Genomic DNA, 26337 nt, shown 5'->3' with positions numbered 1-26337 from the left:
TACAAGGCCTGCAAATATGTTAAAATGATAAATCTGCAAGTGCAGCATGAATATAATACACAGCAAATTAAAGACTACATCAACTCTAAAAAAACCCAAAAAAAAAACCAACACAATTTGCCAAAGATGCAGGATGGCAGCAAGCAGAATGCTTTGTATAACAATGTGTTTGATATTATAATAACATGGGGTGAATAAACAACTACAACTAAATAATGATCGCCTCTTCCTAGTATTGTCACACACTTCAAAGCAAGATTATTATGCAGAAATATGCCAATGCATTTACATACAAAGTGTCTTTATAAGAGAGATATTAACGTTAAGCACTTCATTTAAATAATGTATGTTATTTAGAAGAAAAAAATCTAACTCTGCAGGTAGATGCACAGCTATAAAACAAACATATCCAAATACACATGCAGCAAAGCTTTATAAGAATCAGATACGCTGCTGTGTAATGGAATATAACTGATACCTCTGCATAGCTAGATTTAGTGCTGTGTGTTCAGGGAAATAGTGTATTTTCTGCTGTATGTCTATCTGTACACAGTTTATATGAGGAGCATATTGAGACATTTGGGGGCACCGTAGCAAGAATTTGTAAGGGCCCCCATGTACCACCCAAGAATGAAAAAAACATATACACATGAAACTTTAACAGGGGGGTGGGCTACACCAGAAGAGAGCCCATGTTAGCTGCAAGCACTGCTACTGTAGTAGTTACGGCTGTGCATTATATATTTATTTTATATCTATATCTATATATATATATTTTTTTTTTACATATATTACATTGTGGCACTGGTGATGATACATGTCTTAAAGCTGTGTATAAATGTTTTTGTTGACATCAAGCTTACCAATGCATTTCACAGTATGTTCATATATCTGTGGACTCGTATAGATATTATGCATAAATGTGTGTTTTTCTTTTCATAATCTGTATGTAGATGTACATGTTCTGCATGTGGTGCCTGTAGGTACATGCTGCCTGTCTATATTTTCATTGTGAGGCCTTTGTCTCCCAGCCTGCATATTACGGCCTGTCTGCACCATCCCTCCCTCTCTTCTCCTCCCCAGGCTATGAGTGTGGGTACCACATCCCAGACCTCCATCAAATGCTCAGAGCAGGCGCTGCCCTCAGCAGCATCCTCAGGAAGGCCAACCAAGAGTCTGGGGGAACACTCACCTCCTGTCGGACTGCGCACCCTGCGTCTGAGGCTCTGGGCGGAGAGTGACTGGTACTGTGACCTGCTGTATGATGCTGTGACATCAACACAGATGATGCTGCTCATTAGGTTTGCAGTTGCTGTAGTAACCTGGGATGTGATGGAGGGAGGGTGGGAGGATGGTTATTACTGGGATTATGGGATGTACCTTGAGACACAGTCTTAACCCTTTCTATAATACAGATGAGAGCAAGCACTCTGTCACTTACTGTACACCTCTAGTCTGTGATACTACACTTAGGTCAGGGAAAATTATTTATATGCTGTTAGACTGGACTGGTTCATGGATATTAGGATTAACACGAGTCTATTAGGCTTCTGAATCCTTTTAAATTATCTGCTAATGCCATAAACTATACTGATATATAGTCTAGATTGTAATCAGTCTGCTATAAATCCCTAAACATACCATACTTGTGTATTCCAATTTTTGACCCATTTATGAAATATACCCCATTCCTATTTTGTATCTATGCAGTACATATCTGTGGTGTGAAAATTGAGGCAGCATTTTGTACTTGCTCTATATTACTGTTTCCACGGGTACTGACAAGCGTGCATTACTGTCTACTTCCATGATCAGCATCCTCTTGTCAGGGCACACCCATGCTTCCTACAGCTTTACCTACAGTAAATAAGCAATGAAACATCGCACGTGTGTCCTCAATAACAAAAGAGTATTTCATATGCATTTGCAGATTCATCAATGTCCGATTTCATTTCCTAGGTATGAGCAAGCTCTATTCTTGGACACGCTTTAGCCTTCCTTGCTAGGTGATGCTCTGGAACTGGCAGATGCTGATGGAATCATCGGTACAAAGGCAGAATTGGAAAAACAAGGTAAACAGTAGAATAGTAACTAAAATGTTGAAACAATGTAAAACAGACACAAATTGCAAATAGAGATGCATATTTAGTACAATACATATTTTATAAATATACTGCAGATATCACAAATACTAAAAATTTCATCATGTGATGTTTCTGTAATTGGTTCTTATTGGTGGAATTTTTAATACTAATCTGTGCTGTTTGTATAATAATATTGTATTTAAACCATACTAACTTTCTTTACATCATTATTTTGAAATCACATTAAAGTAAGTATTTAATATTCTCTGTAAAACTTTTTTTTTTTTTTTTGCTAAATGTTTGAATTGAGGGCCTGATTCAGACCCGGTCGCAAGGCTTCGTTCGCACGCAGCCTGTCGATGTTTGCATTCTGCGCATGTGTATGCATCGCAGTGCGCATGCGCGATCCGGCTGCTGCGATAGGGAGTTAGAAATGTGCGTGTGGGTCCGATGGTTCTTGATGTTACCGATGTTTTCGCTGTCTTGCGAGAACGTAAGTGAAGGGAAGTAGGCGGCATTATGTAGTGTTGGGGGTCTGCTTATTGTGCTACGGTTACATTGCGTATGGTGTCATTAGCATATTTTAGCCTCGACAGGCTGCGTGCGAACGCAGCCTTGCGACCGGGTCTGAATCGGGTCCTAATTCACAGTTTCAGAAATCAGTGCTATAGCGTCCATCTCTGGATCAGGCTCTCAGGACCTCATTCAGATTCGGTCGTTGCGGCCGCTCGGTCGTACACCACCGACATTCGCTAAACTGCGCATGCGTAAAATTCACAATGCGCGTGCACAAACTAGCTATTACGATCAGAAATTGCTCTCTCCTTAAACACAGCCAGGTCATCAGTTTGAGTGACAGGATGAGGCGTTTGTGGGTGGTAACAGGGGAAGGTGCTTGTGAACGGGGGAGTGGAGATCCGAACGCAGGCGTGCCTGACTATGCAAATGGCGTTTTATGGGAGTGCATAATTAACTAAGTAGTGTCATGGCACATGTGACATGGGAGGTTTTTACACTGACTAGATCGTAGTGCTTAAGAGAGGGTATGGTCAACCTTAAGCTCTACGAGCAGCTCCGATGGTTCCCGATGGTCTCGATTAATCCTTATATGCCAGGAGATGACGTGTAATGCGAACGAGAAGGGGGCGTATTTTTAGTCTTATGGCCGCATCCTCCCCTCGCTCGTCCAGCTAACGATACCATCTTAACAAAGCAACTTGCGAGCACTTCATTTGCATATCCAGCCCCTTTTACCTTACGACCGAGCGGCTGCAATGACCGACTCTGAATGAGGTCCTCAGTCCTTTCATTTTGGGATTGGGAATTAACACTTGCTTTAACAGGTGCTTGGTAATCTCTAGTATGGAAAATGGGCTTCAGGCTGCACACCCTGAATATATATATATATATATATATGTATATAATATAATTGGAGGTGCTACCTGTGGAGACAATTGATATATACACAAAAAGAAATACAAGTGCACAACTCCAAATTAACTGATTATATATAAAGAAATACATTTTTGCAGTAAATAGAGGTTTTTGGCATACTCTTGGCCAAGGTTATGGGCCTACCCACCACATCCGGGTAACCTCTGTAGGGTAGGTCCCTACCGTACTAGGGTTCAAATCCAGAGCGCAGGACACCCCCAAACTAGCCCAGCTAAGCCACCCCAAGGCACCGCTATAATAAGGAAAGTGAAGTGTAAAGGAAATAGTTAAGAGCAGTCGCAGCTGCATCTCTAGAATGACACACATGCTTGCTATGGTTAAATGTGACACATTTTGGGACTGATTCAGAGTCTCAGGCAATGCTGATGTTTACGGAGTTGAGCAAATTTTTGCTATTTGCTAAAATCTGGTACGTGCCTGCTTTGTTTTGGGCCTTCCTGGGCAGAGACGGAGAGCTGGCTATACATATGTACGGAGATGTACTATACCTATGGGCGTGTAATGGGAGTGTTGCGGGCATGATGCTGAACTGGTTGTGGACTCAGACACTTAATAGTTCACATTGAAGGTCATATGTGTCTCTGTTGGAGATTCTGCACCTTACATGGGGCTAGTGCAAGTTTCGATGGCGCACCAAGCAGGATTTTAGTGTCTAAGGCTCAAAGTGGGCATCCTAGTCCTTGCACATTCAGACACACACTTTTACACCAGGGCCGATAATAGCATAGCGTCGCAGGCACAATTATGGCTAAAGACACTAAAATGGTGGCAGCTACCTCCGATTAGGAATCAGCCCATGTGGCCTCCTGGAAAGCTTTGAGTACTATGGATCTGATTCAGACCCGCTCGCCAGTGGCGTAACTATAAATTTTGCTCCCCCCTGCCGATGTTTTTTCTGTTGCCCCCCCCCCCCCATATAACCCCCCCTCGGCAAATTTGGTAAAATAATTACAGGGCCATTTATACGCACTTTGGCCCCCAGTGCAAAAGTAAAAAATTTGCTCCCACCCTCCCAGCAATGCCCCCAGTAGTAGTAGTAAACAACCCCCCCCAGCAATGCCCCCAGTAGTAGTAGTAAACACCCCCCCAGCAATGCCCCCAGTAGTAGTAAACAACCCCCACCCCCACCAGACAGACAGACACACAAAATCCATTTACCTTGATCAACGCTCCGGCATCGGCTCCTCCGTCCGGCGTCCTCCCGGGCAGGCCCGCTCTGCATGATGGGAGAGACGTCATGACATCTCTCCCATCATCACCGACTGCGGGAGCCGGAAGAGCCCGGCTCCGGCAGTGGGCGCAAGACAAGCAGCCGATGAGTCTGTCTGACTCATCGGCTGCTAAAACAAACACACAGCTGCCGGCGCCGGCGGCTGTGTGTTTGTTATACTAGTGTAGTGCGGACGGCACTTATGTACGGTCCGCACTACCGCCCTGCCTGCGTGACTAACAGATGCTAGAGGTCCAGTAGGACCTCTAGCATCTGTCTCCTCCTAGGCGGCGGCCATTTTTGGAGGGCCGTTTTCTGCAGATTCCATGCGGACGGCTAGTCCTCATGGAATCTGCGGCCACCTCACCCCACAAGCCCCCGCGCCCCCAAGCCACCGTGGGGTCTGCGGGGACTGTAGTTACGCCACTGCCGCTCGCTAGGATGTGTTTGCTCGTAGCTGGCCGATTTTTGCATTCTGCGCGTGTGCGACCCAGTGCGAGAGATCAGAATGCATTAGCTCGCTGCGCATAGACAGGCCAGCAGAGTGAGTGACAGGAGAAGCCGTTTGTGGGTGGTGATGGGTTGGTCTGAGAAAACGGGGGAGTGGAGGTGCGAACGCAGGCGTGCCTGAGCGTCTCAACGCCGTTTCAGAGGCGTGCAGAATTAAGAGACATCGTCATTGTACATGTCACCTGGCTGGTTTTTACACTGAATTGCTCGCAGTGCTTTCGATAGGGTATGGTCTTCCTCAAGCGCTGCGATTGCATCTGATGGTACCCGATGTACCGATGGTTGCATACACTTCCTGGAGATGACGTGCGCAAGTGGTCATCTTAAGACAGGCTAGTGAGCGTCTGCATACACAAAGCAATCGCACGCCAAGACATAGTGGGCGTGCTTATGACTTGCCGTGCGATCGCCTGCCTTGCTGTGGGTTGGCCGGATTTGCATACGCAAGGTGTGAGCGTACGCATCTAACGAGCGGATCAGAATCAGGTCCTATGTAATGAATTTAAGAGGAGTTTAAGTAACCTCTATTCTGGAAGTGCCTCTCACACATGCTGACATGATAGGAGCTGAAGACAAATAGCAGCCAGAGAGACACCGATGACATAATTCTGCTGTAAGCAGAGGAATTAGACTGTGGGTCGCTGATAGGTGGGAAATGTACTATGCACTCACTCAGTGCCAGGACTTCTTGATTCTTCGGCTTCCCTGTACCAGTAGTGAGATATATGGGAAGGCAGTGTTATCTGTCATTGCTCAAAACTAAGTCTGAGTCATGTGGGAGTTTCATTAACTGTAACTGTAGTAAGCTGGTTCATTTAGCAAATAAAAAGATCAACGACAGAATCACACCATAGAAAGACAACTCTGTTATATATCATAATATATTTTATTTCTTTATTATATTTTATTTGAGTAGAATGTGGGCATTTCGTGCCCATTGGCACAGTGGCAGACAGGAGCACCTAGTTTTTTTAAAGCAATACACAAATGACATTTCCTTTATTTTTAAAATAAGAGTTAAATCGGCAGAGAGGGCATATGTGTAGGAGTCTTCTTTACGTTGCAGAAGGGTGCACCGCTTCCAGCTGGTGGAGACTCATCTTCTCCATCCTCGCTTAGAGACTGATTCAGAAGTGGACGCAGTGTCAATGCTGCACTCAGTGACCCATGTTTTAAGTCTGCGCATGACTCCCGATGGTTACCGCATGGAAACGCAGAACGAATTTGGATACTGAGAGTATGGATTTTAGTGGGCATTCCTGGGAGGTAACAGGGTGGCTAGCCAGGCGCAGGCGTGTCGCTGACAGCAGCTGCATCTAAAGACGCAGAACTACTCGCACAGGATGCCATACTCAGACAGTGGAGCTGCACCTGACATAGGGCTGGAGCAAGTTCTGATGGTGCACCGATGGTGCTTGTAAAGACGCACCAAGGCCGACTTGCACCCCTGCAAGTGGGCGTCTCAGTATTAAGAAAATCAGTCGTGGCATTAGCATTTAAAGGCGCTGTTGCATCTGTGTCCATCTGAATCAGGCCCCTAATGATACACAATTTGCACCTGCTAGCGCACTTTGGTGATGCACTGCATCTCTAGGCAAACATTGCCCAATATAAAGAGCTTCATACCCTTGAAAAGAGCCTCATAATAAAGGCATTCCCAGTGCCCCTTATTTTTACGATTAATATAATTTATACGTTAATATCGGTAACAACGCTGCACATCGAGCAGCCATCTTGCCCTTGCAGGAAGGTCTAACCAGATGCAGACTCGTCAACTCTCCTGCTGCATAGGAGATCGCAAGGGCTAATTGATGCACGCCCATGTAATGGCGTTTAAACGGTCAGACTCGTCCACATTTTATTGACCACCCCCATTACCTCCCCCAAACACTGACTACCTGTCACTCCACTTTGCGAATGGATCCTCTGTGTGTGTGGAATCGAAAGACAATCGCAGCATGTGTGCAGTGCGGCTTATACGCATGCGCGATGGCAAATAATTGCTCAATCTACGTGAAAGTTGCATTAGTGTTCATCTCTAAATCAGGCCCACTATCAGCTAACTCCTAATGCTTACTGCATAATGAAACCAATGAGGTGTAAATATCACAACAATAATTGCAACAATGAATAAATAGTATCTGGACTTGCCCACCCTCTCCATGCTGTGTGCACAAGATCCGTCTGTACCAGGCATCCCACCTCCATCTGAATACTATGATCGGACACGGAATTCGGCCTACATGCCCGTGACAGTCTCATGACACTCCTACTAGATTTGTGCATTCCCAAGCTCACCGCCCAGTAATGGCCGTTTCACAGACAGTGTGGGCCTTCAAAGGACGGATCAGTCCATACGCACTAGCCAACTCCATCCGTGAGCTTAAATCTGATTGGGCACATGCACAGGTGGCAGATTCTTTCTTGGTCGTATACGCAGTATGCTGAAATCTGCAAGATCCGTCTGCATTCAGGGGCAAATGGAGGATTTTTACAGGGTTGGGTTTCTATCAAAAATTATAAATACTGTATATACATATAATATAAACAAATACAATACCTATATTGCGCTCCATCAACCAATTTATCTTAAAATGCAAATATAAAAAACATACAGTACGATTCGTTAAAAAGTCTTGAGAGGCTGCTTCCCCAAGTGCGGTCCCTTGTCAGTATGTACCAGAAGGGTTCGATGGCATTGTGATCTTGTGGAGCGCCAAACTCCAATTATGTAGGTTCAAATCTCTCTCTCTCTCTTACCCTGAAGACCCGAAATGGGCCTAAACGATAGAGCCCTCACTCTCCATCCATAAACCCAGGAACTGTTCTGATGTCTGTGTACCTTCCAGGTCCTGGCACCCTAATGCTAACTATCCACCCCCAGTCTATTGCCTGGCTAGCTTATCAAGCATAAGGAGCATCAAGTGTGTGGGAATTTTAAACCCTTCCTATGCTCCAGTGATTATTCCAGCTGGGTCTGTGTAAATGTAAAAACCTGGAAATCCACACCTCCACTGATAATGCAGAACGCACAGGTTTCACGCCAGCCTCCCTTAAAGGGAGCTGATTCCACCAGAATGTGGGTAATTCAGGTGAGAGACAATCCCTCTCACCACAACACACACTAACATATACACACACATATATGTCACACATACACTACATAAACACACATACATCACACACACACTTACCTAACAGCTGTTGGTTGTAGGTGGGGATGGGACCAGAGGTGTAGCATGTAGCCATTGTGCTCGAAGCATGTGTGTGCTAAAGTGCCCCCACCCCCCCAGGTGGGGGGCGTGTCCAGCATATAGGAGCAAATGAAGGGAAATGAAAATAAACATATGGGACAGTATCAAACTGGGACATGGAGGGCTAGATATGTTCCAACCCACTAAAGTAATTCCAAAAATTAAAAAATAAACCACACAGTAGTACCCACAATTAATGTAATGCCACACAGTAGTGCCCCTTATTCACATTACGCCACGCAGTAGTGTATTTTATTCCTGTTACGCCACTGTAGTGCCCCTTATTCACATTATGTTACACAATAATGGCCACAGTGCAAGATATGCCACACATTAGTGTCCATTAATTTGCATTATGCCACAGTTTTGGCTATTTTTTCACATTATGTTACACAATAGTCCCCACAGTTCATATTATGCCACAGTAGTACCCTATATTCACATTATGCCTAACAATAGTGCCCCTTATTTAAGTTATTCCACAGTAGTGTCCCTTTTACACATGCCATAGTAGAGCCCTTTATTGGCATTTGGTGTCAGAGCAGTCAGACGTGACATCACCAGACTCACCTCTCAGGCTCCTCCCAGTCACAGGTACCATGACCCAGGCCTCTCAACAGCAGCATCCGGCTCAGGCCTCCCCTCAGCAGCAGGGACACAGCCGCCATGTTCTCTCCTCCGTGCAAACCGTGCCAGCTGACGGCAGGAACAGGGTGGTAGGTGGGACCCACCTCAGAGGTGGAAAAGAGGAGAAGCCAGGGGTGATGATGGGAGGGATCCCACAGGGCCATATGCAATATACTGCCTCTGGCTCCATATTAATGTATATATAAATACATACTGTCACGACCAGGGTTTCTCGGCATGGTAGTCGACGGGTACTACCTGTGAGGTCACTGTGGCGGGGGCGTCTGGCGGTGGTGCTGGTGTGTGGCGAGGGGCATTGGCTGTGCGTGGTTGTGTGCGGGCATGCTGTCACGTTGGGCTGATGAGGCCTGGCAGTGCTTCCGTTCCGTTTGGCATGGGCGCTGCCATCTTGCCTCCGGCCATGTGATTTGCTTGCCCAATCCTGGTTTGTCACATGCTCTCTCTGGCCAGTCATGGCACAGCACTTGGTATTTAGGGAGGTTCAGAGCCTCACTTCATTGCCAGTGCAATGTGTTTCTCAGCATAGCTGAGAGAGAGTTCCTTGTGCTCACCACCTGTTACCTGTGAAACTCTACCAGACTGCCCGCTTGTCTGCTCCAACCCCACTGGACTACCCTGCATCCTCCATTACCTTGCCCTTGCCTGAGTACCTGAGTCCTGCTGTTCACCCTGCACCTTGCTTCCACTGACACTCTGCTGGATATTTCTTCCTCAGTCTGCATTCTTCATTAATCAGTCACCACCTGGACAGTTCCCCTTGTCTGCCACTACCTGGACATTTTCTATTAACCAGTCACTACCTGGACATTTTCCATTGCCTGTCACTAACTGGACTTTTTAGTATTTGCCTCACTACAGCTCCCAAGTGCACTTTAGTGCTATACCCAGACTCTCTGTTTTACCACATTCATGTCTGTTAAGCCACTCATTAAAAACTCCACATTTACTTTTAAACCTGCTTCAGTGTCTGCTCCTATTACCACCCCGGGTCAAAACCATAACCTCACACATACGGGACCTCATTCAGAGTCAGTCGTAAGTGGCCGCTCGGTTGTACGCCTAACGACCGAGAAACTGAAAAAGGAAGCAATCGCACAGCCGGTCGGTCGCAATCAAAGTGACGGCCATACGTGAACAATGCACCTCCTCTAGCTAGCGAGTGATAGCAGCTAGCGATCGAGTCAATCGTTGTCAGTCATTGTCAGTTGCTGTATGTTAATTTTCTTCTGATGGTTGCGGCCGCTTGTGTTGTATTGTTCAAATGTCATTTAGTTCATGCTGATGTTTTACTGGTAGAGCGTTTGTATATAAAAAAGATTTTAAACCTGGATTTTGGAATAATATTGTTGTGTTGTTGTTAAATGCATGTTAACATTAACAAAAAAACGCATAGAATAAGCCATCCCCATGAAATTTATTTATTCTTATTATTCGGTAATGCTAACGCAGCTGAATAAATTACAAGCCAATTAGCAGTGTTATTAGCTTCAACAAACGATTATTAGCTGCTTGCATTGTGTGACTCAAAATAGAAACATCAATCCTAACATCAATCACATTCGATAGTATCGATTGTACTCTGGGGCTTGCGAGAGCACGTACCCAACCTCAAGCTGTACGATCAGCCAGACCTCGAACCTGCTCGCAGAGTGACATTTTACTACTTCCGGCCTTCTATGTCGGTCGTAGCAGGTAAATTATGTACGCCCCTAAAACGCCCTCAAAATGTCAATCAACTCTCGGAAGCTACTTCCTGCTCGTAAGCTGTACGATCTACAGCATTTTGGATCGCAAAGCCTCGTACGCACATGCACACAACTAACCGAGCTGCCGCTTACGACCGACTCTGAATGAGGTCCACAGTGTATACATTTCTCAAAGCTCTCCCCCTCACTCAGATCTTCCCCCTTCTCACACATATCTCCTCCCCACAACACACACGCAACGATCCCCCTTACACAGCTCTCCCCCCTTTCAGCCTCCCCTCACACACACCACTCCCCCCTCAGTCAGTCTCCACTCACACACACAGCGCTCCCCCTTACACAGCTCTCCCCCCTCACTCATAGCGCTCCCCCTCACTCAGCCTCCCCTCACACGCATAGCGCTCCCCCCTGACTCAGCCTCCCCTCACACACATAGCGCTCCCCCCTCAATCAAATCTTCTCCTTACTCAGATCCCCCCCTTCACACACACAGTTCTCCCCCTCACAAAGATCTCCCCACCTCACAGACCAACCCCCGCACACACTCATACACACACAGATATTCCCCCTTAATCGGATCTCCTTCCCCCCTCCTTACTGTTGTAGGGCGCCTGAGATCAGCCATTCAACTGGGGAGGGGGGAATCACCTGCTGATTAGCTGAGCCTGAAGCACATAAAGAAATCAGTGCGTCCATACTGGGGGCATGGTGTGGGCGGAGCCACAAGCGCTGCTCCATCCACACCATGCCCCCTGTCTGGAGGTACTAATCTCTTTATGCATTTCATGCTCAGCTCAGCAGGTGCTCTGCCCTTCATCAGGTGGCTGATCTCCAGCGCCCTGGCCTGAGCAGGCGCCTGGAGCAGGTGCTCCACTGGAGCTATCCTCACTGGATGGGACCAGGTACTATGTCATCAGGTCCCTCCCCCTAGTGGCAAAATGATGCGGGTCAATTGGGAGGGGGTGGAGCCAAATTATACAATTTTAATGGGGTAGTGCATAATAACATGGTGCCCGCTCTCGTGTCCATCAAGGGGGGGGGGTTTGGGTACTCAGAAATCCCCCCCGTGTGAGATACTGGCATTTGCCTGCTGTGCTTTTGTCATACCTCCTGGGAAAGGATTTTGGAGAACACCAGAGAACTTCAGATTTGGGCTTAATATCTGGTGGTGTGAAGAAATACTAGCCTAATTCATCAGGACTATCTCCATCGTGTTCTCACACCACCCACCCAAAACGGTAACCTACCAGGAGGACTCTTATTGCTTCATTTTGCACATTATATGTAATTGTTTTTTATTCTATTTTTATTCCATTTTTATATTCGAAGTTCATGAAATAAATACACCTTTTTATTGAGATACCTCATGTGTGATTCCAAGGTGTTATATACTGTGTGGTACAACACACTATACATCTATCAAGTGGGAGCGCTATCAGTCTCATAGATATTTTTTGGTTTTTAGATACTGGCATTGCCAATTGCCTCAGACTCAGAATCATCCCCAATGTATCCCAGGTCTTGCCCAGTTATAGTAAACCTACCAATATATATTAATTATATTACTTCTATCATTAATTAGGATTCCAAATGTGTGTACTTTATAAGAGTGTTTTTGCTAGCAAGTACCATAGTAAACGGTATAACACATATTATTGATGTGTGTTTTATAGATCTATGGGGAGCCTTTTTTTCTTAACTTTTTATGGGGAAACAAATTTTTATAACTAAAAGAAATATGTCAGTGACATGTAACAGATGCTGTACCACTACGAGAAGTGTATTACTGACTGGATGCAGGGTTTTCTCTTATCAATGGAAATTCTGTCATTACATTACTGACTTTTCCAGAGGTGGAAGAAGGGGGGAGTGATATCTGCACAGCAGAGCATGTGGGGATTTACAGGAATTTATACGGTTTATTGACAGCATAAAGATAAATTGATTTCTTAAACAAGTACATAAGTCAAAGGTCAGAAAGTCAGGAATTTTACAGAGTACTGGGATAAAGATTCATAATAATAAACAAAGGCTCAAAAACAGGAACTGGAATGCCTTTTGGACATCAAAAACTGGAACTATGCAGCAATTGTTAGTAAGTATGTACCAGGATTACACTCAATAAACACAAAAGTACTGAACTACTGCAAAACCATCCATAAATAACCAGTAGAAGTTCAGGTGGGTCATTAATAATGTCAGCAGCCTGGATTTCATCAAGCAACTATGCTCAGGTTTCCAGCTATTTTACAATGCTCTGGAGCAGTGGTTCTCAAACTCGCTCCTCAGGACCCCACACAGGTCACGTTTTGCAGGTCACACAGCAGGAGCACAGGTGTATTCATTACTCACTGACCCATTTCAAAAGATCCACAGGTGGAGATAATTATTTGACTTGTGATCAGTGAGGAGACCTGGAAAACATGCACTGTTTGGGGGGTCCTGAGGACCGAGTTTGAGAACCTATGCTCTGGAGGCTAGGATGCTGTCAGACCAGGTTCTGCACTGGTAAGGTTGAGGTGCAGAGTCTAAAGGTGCGTACACATTTACCGATATTTTGAACGACTGAACGATATAGTTATCGTTCACTATATCGGCCAGTGTGTACGCTAAGGCGATGAACGATAACGATGAATGACCAACAATACGCACTCCCGCAGGTCGTTGGTCATTGTCATTCATCGCCTGAACATGCAGGCCAAGCTGACGATATTGTCAGGTTGTTGCATGTTCGAGGATGAGGGAGGGTGCCCGGTACTGAACGATATAGTTTATGATATCGTTCAGTGTGTGTGCTCAATGTCGTTGAGCACACCCCTGCCAGGGACACACTAGACGATATAGCTCATTGAGTGAATTGTCTAGTGTGTACGCACCTTAATGGAACCCCCAAAGTTTGCCAAGAGCTGCCACAAGTCAAAATCCGCTGGTCTCGGCCATCTAACTGCCCCCTGGAGGTAATGGTGTGGGAGTGCAACCCTAACAAGGTACACATGCAGCAGCCAGGGAGAGGGGACACCAGAGCAGCAGAGCGGGCTGCCTGGAGACCCCATCGGACCCTGTAAGTCGGCACTGAGTGCCATTTTGTGACAGTCTAATCGGGTTCCAGAGATTGCATACCTCCCAATATTTGTAGCAAAGGGGGCTTGGCCTGATCGTAAAGGGGGCATGGTCTGATGACACGCCCGTTTACATCACTAATGGGGCGTGCCCAGAATCTCCGACATGCTGGGCTGCCCCCGGGCTTCACCTGTACTGTGAATACACAGCATCTATTCTCGCTCTGCATACACGCTGCTCTGCATAGCAGAGCAGCGGTGTATGCTTCCCCCAATTTCCCCCCCACCGCGGCACACTGCGGCCCGTGGGCGGGACAGTCCCAAAAAAATGGGACTGTCCCGTTATATGCGGGACAGTTGGGAGGTATGAGATTGTTTTGTTGGGCTGTCCACTGTGTCACTTTCCGCTCCTCTGGATCAGATTACCTTGCTCATGTGGTACCCTGGCGTGTCCTATGGTCCTCTGTGCAAGCCATGTTTCCTGGATATCCAAGTGCGTCATTCCCTTTATTGCCTCTGGTTCCAGTTAGACTGTGTGTCTAGGCCCAACATTATGGGTGTATCCATCTTGACTCTGGTCATGTGATCATTCCTACACCAATCTGGTTCATGCAATTCTCCACATTATCTCTGCAACCTATCCGCTCCCAGGAAATCCTATTTAAACCTTCCAGTTCACCTGCACATTGCCAGTTCAAGAAGTTACATTCATGACTTCCTGGTTCCTGTATTCCTTGTTACCTAGTACTGCTTCCAGCAAATACCAGTCCCAGCCTGGTTACTCCTGCTTCCAGCATTTATCAGCTCTGCAGCACTACTGCTTCCAGCAAATCCCAGTCCCAGGAAATAGAGGATGGGACCACACTAATCCAGGGTAGGGAGCTAAGGGGGGTGGGAGTGTAGGGGGTATGTGGAGAAAGAAAAGGGGGGGGGAGTGCTACACCTTCTACGGAGTACTTGGTCCTGTTTTAGAGATTTGGTAAGGTCAGGTGCATTATTTTTATGTGTGTGTGGTGAGGTGTGGCTACTATGGTGAATCGTGCTGTGTACAATAAAGACAGACAACAGTGTAGGGGACCAATCCGTTTATTGAGAAGACACAGTGCTGCTCCGGAATGGTCCGGGAGAGAGGTTGGTAGGGAAGGATGATAATTGAGAGTAGTGTCGGGAATAGAAGGGACGGGGGGTGGTATGTGTAAGGTAGGAAGGTGACTAGCTCTGTGTGGGAGGATGGGTAGGCCCTTTCAGGGGGCTCCTTATCGTGCGATTCTTGACAAGCACGTATTCCCTGCTGGACCTATGGTTTACAGTCTTCTGAGCAGTCAAGGTGTGTGTGGTGTCAGTTGGTGTGTAAAGTCACAAATGCAGTTCTGGTTTGTGGCGGCGTCCTGCACGGTTTAATGGCAGAGTTCTTACCTACCGGTAGGTGCTTCTGGGTAGTGATGTTGGGGTCGGCAGTAGTCTCTTGCTGAGAATGGTTGTGGCTTGTCCTCGCTTGCGTTGCTTGTAATATTGATGCAAGGTGTCTCGGTGGGGGATGGGGCTGACTTCCCGGAGCGTGTTCGACCCCGACGGCTGAGCGCAGAGGCTGTGAGATTGGTAGGAAGTCCCTACCTATCTAGGCCCGGAGTATGCCATCAGCTGAAGGTGCTGGCGGCTGGCCTGAGGGGTCGGGTGACCTTCCCCTCTATGTGGAGAGTGATGCTGCACGGTTCTGTGCTGGTGTATGTAGGAGCCGGTCCAGGCCGATTGGTGGAAGTGCTCCTGGCTTTCTGGACCGGTGCATGGCTTGATTGTGGTATGACTGCAGTACGGAGATAGCTGTTTCCGCGTGTTCGCAGTTGTTGAGGCAGAGGTGATTAGGCCGGTCGAGGGGAGAGGGGGGCGGACACGGCGCCGGTTCCGCTGCAAACTTGTCCAGCTGGTCAACCAGGTCTTTAGAGGGATGCATGCGCCCGAGCTGAGCATACACAATTATCAACTATTACAGATCGCTATCGTGATTACAAAAACACAGACATACATTTGTTGCGTACTGCGCATGCATCGCAGTGCGCATGCACGAGGGCACCACTCTGATCACACTGCTATCGCAGAGACCACGCAGACCCATTGCAGAGTGATTGACAGGAAGTGAGCATTTGGGGGTGTTGACGGGGGTGTGGTCATCGAAACCCAGGCGTGCCAGTCCGTTTATGCACGCCCCTGTAATGGCGTTCAAATTAGCCACTGTGAGGGCATACACAGCTTCTGTACAGTGGCCTAGCTAGGGTATTTGGAGCCCAGGGCAAGATGAAAAATGGAACCGTAAAAGTGGACATGGCCACATGCCACAAGGGGCATGGCAAATGAAAAATGGGGGCTTGTCAACATGACACACCACCGTTTCTTGTCAGTCTGGGAACATTCCTTTATATATGCACCTTAATGCCCCCAGTAGTAGTGCCCCTTTTGCAATGCCCACTGTAGTAGCGCCCCTTATGCAATGTCCCCAGTAGCAGTGCACCTTGTGCAGTGCCCCATGTAGTAGTGCCCCTTATACAGTTTACCAAGTAGTGGTCCCCCCTATGCAGTGCCCCCAGAAGTGCCCCTAGAAGTGGTCCCCCCTATGCAGTGCCTCCAGTGGTGGTCCCCCTTATGCAGTGCCCCGAGTAGTGCCCCTTATTCAGTGCCCCCAGTAGTGATCTCTATGTAGTGCCCCTTTTACTGTGCCCCCAGTAGTGGTCCCCCCTGTGCAGTGCCCCCGGTAGTGCCCCTTTTACAGTGTCCCCAGTAGTGATCCCCTTATGTATTGCCGTTATACAGTGCCCCCCTATGCAGTGCCCCCAGTAGTGGTTCCTATTATTTAGTGCCCCCAGTAGTGCTCCCCCTTATGCAGTGCCCCCAGTAGTACCCCTTATACAGTGCCCCCCTATGCAGTGCCCCCAGTAGTGGTCACCTTATGTATTGCCCCTTATACAGTACCCCCTTGGCAGTCCCCCAGTAGTTGTCCCCATTATGCAGTGACTCCAGTAGTGTTCTCCATTATGTAATACCCCTTACATATACACAGCATACTTACTGACATTCTGGCAGCCCCATCCGGCAGGGGGTTGCCAGGTCAATGCAGCAGTGAGGGTGGGGGCGGCTGAAGTGGGCGGATCGGGGGCGTGTCGGTGCAATCGCGCCCCCACTTTATAATGCCGATATTAGTCTAAGTGTTCTGAGGGCACATCGTGGACGTGTAAATGAAATTGTGGGATACGCTGAGTTCAGCATTTGGACAGATCTCTTCCACCAAGCCAGTGGTCTCCAAACTTTTTTGAATCACGGCGCCCTAGAGTATCCGCATTGTTTTCACGGCACCCCTAAGCCAAAATGATTGAGAAATTCAGAAAAAAATGTAGCAGTGTGAAGTAAATTGTACCTACCCGTCATCCTAGGCTCAGTTATGTGGTGGTGGACAGGTTTGCACATCTGTTTGTCCACATATTTACATTACATTGACAATAAATAATTTGATTTGGTGCTGGACCACAATCCTGAGGCACCCCTGCCAGTGTCCCGAGGCACCCCAGGGTGCCACGGCGCACAGTTTGAGAACCACTGCACCAAGCATAAGACTGCTGCAAATGTGCACTGATAGAGATGATGGCTACTCTGACACACTGCATGTGGGCAAATATTTATTTCTGCTCTGCACTTACCTGCAGCTCTGGATCATGCCCAATGTATTTGTGGGGGCAAACGTATACATGAATGCAGAAGAGCAAAATAGCCATATCATTGATTTTACAAAAAAAGCGAGATTCTCACTTAATTTCTAACTTTAAAAATGTCTAAGTGAAACAGGCTAAATGCAAGTATAAAAAAGTTTAACCGCCTGCAATGTCAGTGGGTCAGTGGGTACTAGTATGTGAGCCAGGGTTGGTACAAGAGAGAGGAGGGCCTGGGTGCAGTCTCTGTGCGCGTTCTCCCCCTCTCTTACTGGTGCCTATGCTCAGCAGACTCTGACACCATGTTCACGGTGATATCTTCGGCGATGAAGGAGAAGTAAGCATTGTGAATGGGTGCAGGGAATGTGGTATGGTCTTCCTGGCCCCCCAATTGTACAGTGCAATGTAATATGCCAGTGCTATATCATTTATTAACTCTAAAAAAATACTCTGCCTCATTATAGATATGCCCTTGATGTGACCAATGGGTGTAACATGGCATGGTCAGGCCCCATGCAAGTCCTACGACTATTAGCGTATATTCAGTTAAGGCCTCATCTTCACTGCCTCACTAAGGCTCCCATGCACATAAGAGCAGAGTAGGGGCCGTACCAAGGGTGTCTGACATTGCCAGGCCCTAGACTGCATAATGGCCAAATCCTCTGCAATATGAACAGTGTAGTTGTCTTAGCACCAGGATTAATGATCCCATAGTCTGTCCCATAGGAGCCAGCTCTATGGGTGCTCAAGCACCCCCAATATTTGTGCTGCCTGCAGTCATATCTATGCATAGCATTTTTTCATTCATATGGTGAACACAACGGGAAATGTAATTGCCTGTCAGATGCAGGCATTGGCAAGATTTGCCTTTTAAATTGGCACTGTAAACATTGGGCAGACTCGACAAAATCTCACCAATGCCTGCATCTTACAGGCTATTACATTTCACCCACTGTGAATGACTCACCTGTGACCAGGGCAGGATTCAGGGTAGATCCATTAAACTAAAGGTCAGGAACACTTTCCAACATCTCTTACCAGCAAATGCTAAATAGATTGGCAGGTCACACATGGATACAAGAGCCCTGGCGTCTGGCAGAAGGAGCCGGACAGGGGCGGAGGGATCTGAAAGGATCCCTTTTTGAGTGCCGGGACTCCTGCTTTTGTAGAAATGAAGTTATAATAAATAGAGGCCATAAGCACTTGTATCTAAACTTGAAGGCTCTGCACAGATTAGTAGATACAGAGTACTTTTACTTTTTTGGTCCTATATTAGTGCAATGCCATTGTACCCATTGTCTGTACAAACTGCAGCTTTTGTTGACTGTGATACTTTTGAATATTCTTTAGGGAATAATCAACTGTATTGTCTTAGATTTCTTTCAGCTTTGGAGCAGCAATGGTGAGTCAGGAAATTATTCAGAAGTTGCTCACTCATGCTGTCATATTTCTGTGAAAGGTCATCCCACATCTCAAGTCACAGAGTTTAGTCAATAAATAAACTGTTCTGATAACAGTAAAATGATTTCATCGACTGTTGGAGCCAAGGATATATAGAACAGCATCACCAACTTTGAGAGAAATGATTATATCAACAAAAACTGTGCAACTAATATAAACCAGAATTAAAGCTGATTCATCCCGTCCATATGTATAAATACATACAGTACCTGTTACATGGATCATTAATACAAGTAAATAATCACTCTACTCCATGCAACCTGGTATCCAGCACTACATTAATAATATGCTGGGCTCCTAAGCTACCAGCAGAGGGAAATATGTAACTTTTCCAGTATTTCTCCCAATGCACCAAAATAAACAGAGTTGGGTGTTCTGTAACAAATGAAAAGCCATGCAGGTTTCTGATGGGAGATGTATGAAGCCTTGCAGAGAAATAAAGTGGTGAAATTGCCCAAAGCATCCAAACAGCTTCTATCTGCCATTTATATAGCACAGTCTTTGAAATTATAGTTAGACCCTTTTTTGGTTGTTTTGGCAACTCCTTTGGGCAACTCCTCCTCATAATGTTAAAGCCCCCAATAGTTGGGAAATAAAAGGGGCTATGTGTGTGTCAAGCCTTGGAGAGAGCAAGGGGTACATTTACTAAAGTGAGAGTTTTTAGAAGTGAGTTTTAAAAGTGGTGTTGTCCATAGCAACCAATCAGATTCTACTTAACATTTAAATAGCACCTTCTAGAAGATAATAGTTAGAATCTGATTGGTTGCTATGGACAACATCACTTTTAAAACTCACTTCTAAAAACTCTCATAGTAAATTTACCCCTTGCTCTCTCCAAGGCTTGACACATAGCCCCTTTTATTTCCCAACTATTGGGGGCTTTAACATTATGACACCGGCTAATACTGTAAACAGGGAATCTATTATAAGGTATTATTGGTTCAGGGGCGGATTGGGCCGTCAGGAAAGTTCCCACTGGGCTGCTCATACTGCCTGCTGACCCAGATGACAAATACCGCAATCGGAGCTCAGCTTCGGTTGGGCAGTAGTGAAAGGTAACTTCTGCGCATGTGCAGAAGCTCATTCTGTAATTGTAAAATGTAAAAAGTAAAACGGCTGTGGGAGGGCTGCTGTGCCCTTATCATTGTACAGCATGCACGGAGTGGGGGCACTGCATGGGGACCTGTGCCCTCCCCAGCTAGTAGTGTCACTGCATGCTGATCTTCAAGGTGCCCTTACCCCATATCCAGCATATGATGATATGGTCGGGCATGGCTCTGTTTCTTCTCTCTCTGTCTGTCTATCCACCCTCTGTCACTCTCTGCCCTCTGTATGTATATATATATATATATATATATATATATATATATATATATACTGTATATATAATATCCAAATAGCAGCACTCGGCGGTCTTGTCATGAAATACTCATCACAGCTGAGTAGGCTTTACTCAGCTGTGATGATTATTTCATGACAAGACCGCTGAGTGCTTCTATTTGGATATTATACAGTTTTTACTATTGCGGGCACCACGGCCAATTACTTGCATTTGGGAAGGAGAGTGCTGCGCTTTTTTGGAGTTATATATATATATATATATATATATATATGTAAAAAATAAAAATAGGGGTGCACTCACCAGTCTTCTCAAAAGCTTCTTTATTCCATAAGTAAAAAATGTTACAACATTTGCAGGACGAACGTTTCGGTCCTGTTCATGGACCTTTGACCGAAACGTTGATCCTGCAAATGTTGTAAAAAATGCAAATTATAGAATAAAGAAACTTTTGAGAAGACTGGTGAGTGCACTACTATTTAAATTTTTTGTTTATTAAGGGCCTCTTTGGTTCCTTATGGGTTGGTCACCCCAGCAAACTGTATCAAAAGACGTGAGTGTGGACAGATCTCTACTATATACAGTGTGTGCATAATATATATATATATATATATATATATATAATTTATATATATAGTAGAATGAGCCTGGCACTCAGGACGATAAACATAAAGAAGCGGGTGCCATCCTAAAAAAATGTATACATATAATCCTTCTGGCAAAGATGTGCTCCTAGCGCAATGACAAAGGAAGGTGGCACTCCAACGAGTAGACAGGGGCGGATTGGGATGAAAAACCAGCCCGGGAAATTTCTGGAAGCAGCCCTTATGGGGGCGGGTCTGTTGAGGGAGTGGGTCTGTTGAGGGGGTGGGGTCTGTGGAAGAGGGCAGGATACTCCCTCCTCTTAGGGCCTGGAGGGGCTTTAGCAAGCCACTGAGGGGAGCAGGGTCGGCAATAGAAATCTTGTGAATGATAAACTCTTTTTGGGGCCCCCCATCCCTTTGAACTAAGTACAGGCCAGGCAGTTTGGAAGCCTTTTTTCTTACCTATATTGTGGTTTCTCTGCAATGGGGAACCTCTGAAGAATTTGAGCCTCTCTGCGCAGCGTCTACAGCCGGTATTCACTCTTCATGTAGATTACACTGTCTGGAAGATGCCTGTTTGCGTAGAAATATAACCAATGTCTTCATCATAACAAGATAATGTATGGTAACAGAAGTTCTTGTGCAGGGAGAAATGTGAATTTCCCTGATCAAACAATTTCTGTGTCTTTCCAGGCCCCTGTGTTACTCCAGACCCCCTTACATCTCTCCATCCTCAGGCTCCTGTGGTTCTCCAGGGTCCCTGTGTCTCTCCATCTCCAGGCCTCCAGGTCTGTCTTCAGGACCCCCTACGTCTCTCCAGGCCCACCTGTAGCTCTCAGCCTCATTCCCCCAGCCCCAGTGTGCCTCATTCCTCAGACCCAGTGTGTCTCAACCCCATTCCCTCAGACCCAGTGTGTCTCACACCCATTCCTCCCAGCCTGTGTTTGTCTCAACCCCTTTCCCCAGCCCCAGTGTGTAAGCCCCATTCCCCCCAGCACCAGTGTGGATCTCAGCCCCAGTGTGTCGGCCTCATTCCTCCTAGCCCCAGTGTGTATCTCAGCCCCATTCCCCGCAGACCCAGTGTATGTATCAGCCCCAGTGTACCCTAGCCTCAGTCCTCCTAGCCCCAGTGTATCAGTTCCTGTGTGCCCTAGCCTCATTCCACCAGCCCCAGTATTTCTCTCAAACTTGCAACCCCCCCCCCCACCAGAGGTGGATTTAGGCCTCATAGGGCCCTAGGCAAGATATCAATCTGGGGCCCCCTTCCTGAAACAATTCCCCTCCCAGTCAGTCTGCATATTCCAAACCGCCCTACCCCGCCAGTCAGTCAGCATATGCCTAATCCCGCCCCGACCTGTCCCCTCCCAGTCCCATGTAACTGATGTGCCAGGTTTCCCCCCCCCACCCCTGGACTGCACCCTCCCCACCCCCAACCACCCAATTGTAACAGGTGAATGTAGGTGAAAGCTGGAATCACAGTAAAGGTGCCTGCCAGTGTGAGGTGGGGTGTTGCCTGCCCAAAGCACCCTGCCCCCCCACACTGGCAGGCGCCACAAAACCCACACCTTCACCGCCTTTCCCTTCCCCCAGTAAAATCAAAAGCAGCAGGCGAACATCACCTTCTATTCTAGTATCCACTTTAGGTGGCAGCGCACCTCAACTTCTATCTTCTCAGATCCCTCCTCTCTCTGTCACGTCACACGCAGGCAGGCAACACAGTGGAGAGCAGGAGAGGAGACAGCAGCACCCGGCACCTGTTCAGAATCAATGAGCTGAGAGTCTGCCAGGGCCCGGAAGTAAAAATGCATACGGACACTCCAATAAACAACCCTGTCAATGCAGTGGCAGAACTCTTGAGTGGTGGGACCAGGTGCAACAATATGGTTTCCCGCCCCCACTGCAAGCAAGGGACTATCTATCTTATATAATGCAGAGAGCGTCACAGTGAGCGCAATATAATGCAGAGAGCATCGATGTGACCCCATATAAATGCAGAGAACATCACAAAGACTGCCTAGTAATGCAGAGAGCATTGCAGTGAGGGCCATATAATGCAGAAAGTGTCGCTGTAAGTGCCATATAATGCAGAGTGCGTCACAGTGAGAGCCATATAATGCAGAGTGTGTCACAGTGAGGACATATAATGCAGAGTGTGTCACAGTGAGGACATATAATGCAGAGTGCGTCACAGTGAGAGCCATATAATGCAGAGAGTGTCGCAGTGAGAGCCATATAACGCAGAGTACGTCGCAGTGAGGGACATATAATGCAGAGTATTTCGCAGTGAGAGCCATATTATGCAGAGTACGTCACAGTGAGGACATATAATGCAGAGTACGTCGCAGTGAGAGCCATATAATGCAGAGTACATCGCAGTGAGGACATATAATGCAGAGTATGTCGCAGTGAGGACATATAATGCAGAGTACGTCGCAGTGAGGACATATAATGCAGAGTACGTCACAGTGAGGACATATAATGCAGAGTATGTTGCAGTGAGGGTCATATAATGCAGAGAGTGCCGCAGTGAGAGCCATATAATGCAGAGAACATTGGTGACCCACATATAAGTTATAAAACAGATCACATGAATACACCCCTTACACACACAGAAAATTAATACACTACCCCCACCACAGACAGAATAAAAATACATTCCAAACCCCCCCCAAAAAAGACACCCCCCATTACATATATATACCACCCCCTAGATGACACTGCCACTTACCTCAGGATCTGTCACCTGTGTGACCCCTGCTGGTCTCCAAGGCATAGGAAAGGAAGCAGCTCAAGGAGAGAGACAATGGGCTTGACAGGAAAGGATGGGGCGGGGCCTCGGTGTTAGAGGGCGTGGCCTTCATTCAGCGATAAAGGGTAACTATAGAATAAACAGAAAGAAGGGGTAGGGACTCAGGGGAAGGGGCGGGGTCTTGTTAGGGGGCGTGGCTTCAGCAGGCATCGTTCTGAGGGTGAGTATAGAATAGATAGAGGAGGGGGCGGGGACTCAGGGAAAGGGGCTGGCTCACGGGCACTCTAGTGAAAGGCAGAGTTCCCCACTCGGACCGGCTCCTCCTTCCTTACAGCCAGAGGTCAGCCTCAAAATACTATAATGATGAGTCAGTGTGACTCATCATTATTAGTACTGCCTGGCTGCTGGCCCTTTCATTGACACGGGCCCCGGTGTAAGCATCACCGACGCTGCGGGCCCCCTGGGATCTGCCGGGCCCTAAGCGCCTGCCACTTACAGCTCCGTCCTCTGCCCCCTGCTCTGTCTTGGCCGCGTGGCGCAGCGTCACTGTGTCCTGGAGGTGGGGGGCCGGGCCGTAGAGGGGCTGCACAGAGACGGAGCCGTCAGTGATGTCTGACAGGCTCCGCAAAGGTTTGTGGGAGGAGCAGCAGCTCCCCCGTCAGCCTTTTTTTCTTTTTTGCATAAGCAGCGTTTACGTTTGCGCATGCGCTGGTGAAGTTGCTGAGCTGCCTGATCGGAGCTCTCCGATCGCGGCAGTGGGGGGGTGGGCAAGTACTAGGTGGCTGCCGGCCACTTTGGGGACCGGCCCAGTTTCCCGGCGGCCCAATCCGCCCCTGCGAGTAGATCAAATCAATGTGTATTAGTAATGCGTCAACATAGTAATATCCATTTGTCAACGTTTCAAGGCAATAAGCCTTTTCATCAGGACGTGTATAGGAAAACAAAACATGAAACTAGCTTACCTTAAATAGCCCAAAAAAGAGTGCTGAAAGTATCTCCTCACCGTGTCAAGAGCCACGAGACGTCAGCGTTCACCGGAAGAGGGGAACTCACCAAGCGTGACACAGCCCTGTGGTTGCCCAGCAACCGCAGACGCATGTTCCCACTGCATCTTCGGGCAGACTACAACTCCCGCAGTGACAACATAGGAGTCCTACGCTGAAGGTGCTAGCATCCCCTGGGAGCGACGCTCCTCTGTGGTTGCCCAACGAATGGCAGTTGACGAGATCATCGGCTCCTGAGGAGAAAAAATGTGAAAGATATACCTGAGAGATATTTAGGGAGATAGTGCAGGCAGACAAAAATAAAAATGAAAGAAAAGAAAACAGCGAAGAAGAAGTGTGTGATATACAAGAAACTGAGAAAAAATAAAAAATGGAAAATGTACAATATAGAAAAATCGAACTAGAATCCAATAAGCACTAATTAATCAATGGCATATAATCATAATGTAACCATATAATAGCAAATGATAAACATATAATAGCAAATAATAAACATGAAAGGAGAGAACGGTCAATATACTATGCAGATAACATGCCATTCAAAGTCCATTGAAAGATACCACTTAAAGGAATACATTTAACATGTTTTTTTCATTAAGCCCCCTCGGGGCTATAGTGTCCAAGTGGTGGATCCAGCGTGCCTCACACTGGTTCAGACGTTTGGTTCTATCTCCGCCCCGAACATCAATCGGAACGTGATCCACAATTTTATATTTAAGGCTGGCTAAAGTATGGTTAGCCAACCGAAAGTGACGAGCCACCGGTTGCTCTATCTCCTTGCCTCCCAAAGCCGTTCTAATAGAAGAACGGTGCAGCGCTGCTCGTTCCCTGAAGGTGCGAGTGGTCTGACCAACATAATAAAGCCCACAAGGGCAAATAATAATGTACACAATAAACGTAGATGTGCACGTAAGTACATGCCGAATAGGGAATTTGCGGCCACTGTGCGGGTGTTTGAAGTAGTGTCCTGGTTCTAAATATCTGCAGGTAGTACACATTGATTTGATCTACTCGTTGGAGTGCCGCCTTCCTTTGTCATTGCGCTAGGAGTACATCCTTACCAGAAGGATTATATGTGTATATATAAATATATATATATATATATATAATGTAGTAGGGATTTTAGGGTATTCTGTCTGTGGGGGACATGCATTTATAGAGGAGACATTATGTACTGCATACAGTGGCAGCCCCATACACATACTCAAGTAACTACCCCTCCCCTGCCCACCCTTATATATTGGACAACCCTTACTTATTATCAGAATAGGTAAACTGTCATCTATCAGCGTCATGTCCATTTAATTCCAGTTGCTGAAGTAGCTAATGGGTATAAATAATGGTTTCTTATTTGTGGATTGTTGTATATACTTTATTAAAGAGAGATGAAAAGCTGCCTGTTATCTGTCTTTATCTCTGTAATGAGGATGTCAGCAGTGGTTTCATGGTGCTCTGGGTTGGTGCATGGTGCTCGGGGTTGGTGCATGGTGCTCAGGGTTGGTGCATGGTGCTGCACTGCCCATTCCCCTGAACTAACGAGGATAACCCTGACCCTGCACAGAGCATTATGCCAAGCAGC

General features: G+C 46.8%; 1 protein-coding gene across 2 annotated transcripts in view; it reads right to left on the bottom strand.

Moving 5' to 3' along the window:
• Positions 1-24761, bottom strand: part of AKAP6 (A-kinase anchoring protein 6) — a 479843-nt gene extending 455082 nt beyond the window's left edge. Inside the window, exon 1 of one of the 2 annotated variants that reach the window (XM_088456596.1) lies at positions 24717-24761. The gene's annotated coding sequence lies outside the window, so the exon portion shown is untranslated. Of the gene's footprint in view, positions 1-1192; positions 1261-24716 lie in introns of those variants that run through there. The other variant, XM_088456595.1, reaches the window with a different exon arrangement.
• Positions 24762-26337: the final 1576 nt, after the last annotated feature.

Source organism: Taudactylus pleione, unplaced genomic scaffold (assembly GCF_031769625.1).
Source record: "Taudactylus pleione unplaced genomic scaffold, aTauple2 ptg000707l, whole genome shotgun sequence".
Classification (NCBI taxonomy): Eukaryota; Metazoa; Chordata; class Amphibia; order Anura; family Myobatrachidae; genus Taudactylus; species Taudactylus pleione.
This window is presented reverse-complemented; position numbering and strand designations above follow the sequence as displayed.